Below are 2500 nucleotides of genomic sequence, written 5' to 3' on the forward strand. Positions count from 1 at the left end.
CGGAATAATCAATGTTTCTGCTGCAATTATATTCAATACAATTTGTGTGTAAATGAAACGGAGGATTTTAGAGGCCCAATTTCAACATCCTGTTTGTCAAGAAAAGTCGACCTTTGACCACCAAAGCGGAGCCGAGGTATATTGAAATCACACACGCTAATCTCGATTTATTCACTAAACAATTTCAGACCTTAGGTTTACTGGAACTACTGTAGGTCAAGTGGAACGTGTCATTGAAATTGAACTGGCTTGGTTTAAGAGTGACATATCCGGTAATTAAAATACCTGACCTAAAAATTTGCATACTAGTAAGATTCATTCCATTCCTTATTTTTACGCAAACAAGTCAGGAGTGCTCAGTGGAGCCGATATTCAAAAAAGCCGTTCCTCAGACATCGTGATGCTGGCTGGGAAGTATGGCATCTTAGACAAAAAATTGGCTGGGAATTAGATAAGAATAATAGCTTGCTGGCGATTTTTTCTACCCAAATTATTTTTGGCTGAGACTCGACACACAACGCCCACTTCCTGGCTCACACACTCTTTTTGTATCGCTTTGCTGGCAAAAACTGCAAGCAGTTAACGCCCAGTACAACGCCGATCTTAAGACGTGCGGATGACATCTGAAACTGTTTAAATGAAAACTCTTCTACGCTCCTCTATTCAATATCTGACAACTGGCTGTCAATCAGTACAAAATCAACTGTTTCATTCACATTGCGCATAGACCGGTACGTCCAGAGAGAGAGAGAGAGCGGCGGAACTTTTGAGCTGGCTGTCCAACTGGAATGCTTTAAAGCTATTTCTTCCTCGTTAGGAATCGTGGTACCAATTTTCTCGGGATCACTGCCTAGTATTGTTTTGTAACGGTAAGTGCTTACTAATACTTGCTTACTAACTCAGTTAGTGACCAACAAACTAACTCAGTTAGTGATCAACTAGTGACCGACAAAATAATGTGCATTAGCACAGTTGATACGGTTTTCTTATTGAAATACTCTAGTGTAGCTGATACATCGTCTGCATCGTGCACCAGTTTTGTATTTGTATGTGTTGTGTGAGTGGTCTGAACGAATACTCGAATTAACCGGAGTGAACTACGCATCGGATAACGAAGAGTTTTCCGCCCGGTAAATGTTAGAAAATGCGGGCAAATTATGCCTTCTTTGTTAATTCGCACTGAGCTCGCCACCATTCTTGCCGTGGTTTATAACCTTTATTGATAGCAATTTTTGAGTTTTTTTAGTGAAATATTTATCAAGTTTAGTGTTTCCAGTGTTTCTTATTCACTAAAATTACATGTATTCCCATTCAGCCCAGACCTAGCGGAGCTTCAAATTAAATCATATAGTGAAAAATTGGTCCAGCAAAGGAGTTAAGGTAATGGCGTGCAGTTAATTTAAAAAATAGATTTTAGCTTTCTGTTCAGTTTCATAGTGAAAACTGGGCTGTACAATCGAACTGCGTCCTGCCAACCAGTCGAGCTAGAAAGGGAGACTTTTTCTTATCAGTAGTGACAGCTGGTACTGACAAGAAACGGATACCATATTTTTTGACCCGTCTATATTCTAGTGACCGCCATAGTGGTAACGTGTGCCAGGTCAATTGCTTGATAGTATATGACTTTGTAGTTACTGGCTGTTACTAAATATTGACTGTTTTTCTCTTATATCGATCTAAATTTCGCCAGGTGATTTAGAGCTCATTAGGGAGACAGGGACAAACGAAATAACGTTCTCGTCTCTCAGCTGCCAATATTTGAGTTACGAAGTCTCCCTTTGCAAAAACAAGGCTTTCCCTCCTAGTTGCCTGCATTTATACAATGAGCATGCATTTTCATAACCTTTCATGTCAGCAACATTTTAAACTTTATCGTACTCGAAACTCGAGCAAAATTTCTCAGTGGTGTTTTCGGTCGTTTACATCAAAGTGTTCCGCCAAAACCTTCAGTGACGCAAGATTGTTTATATACTTCATGTTGATAACCTGGCCAGCGTTTTTCTCCGGTCGAATTGACAAGCGTGGGTTCTGATTTCCAGGTATTTTCATCGAGTGACGGCCTCTGCAATTTGAACTTAAACTGGCTGCCAGCTTTCGACCGCCCTTAAAAAAACGCCTGTAGTGTAGAGAGTGATCATTGCGTTATATAAAAGGTTCGTGTCTAAATTCTGTAAATCTACATTTCGAAATCATGAATTTTCCCTTCTTTTTCTTTACTCTTTGTCTTCTTTTCGATTTGAGCTTTATCGTATGACACACTTTGTGTTGTCACTGCATGCGAGTTGCGACACCTCCACCTCAAGTATTTTGGGGTGTGGTTATACTTGTGTTTGATCATACTGGAAGAAATGAGGCGACAGTCAGAGATCACATTTTTGTGTTTGTGTTTCTGGAGGACTGAGTTTCAATCGGTCTAACGTTCTATAAAATTGTCGTGACACGGCAGACCGTTCTCTTCTTTCTACGCCGCACAAACGATGCGCCTGAACTGCGGGCTAGC

The sequence above is a fragment of the Montipora foliosa genome, chromosome 6 (assembly GCF_036669935.1).
Source record: "Montipora foliosa isolate CH-2021 chromosome 6, ASM3666993v2, whole genome shotgun sequence".
Taxonomy (NCBI): Eukaryota; Metazoa; Cnidaria; class Anthozoa; order Scleractinia; family Acroporidae; genus Montipora; species Montipora foliosa.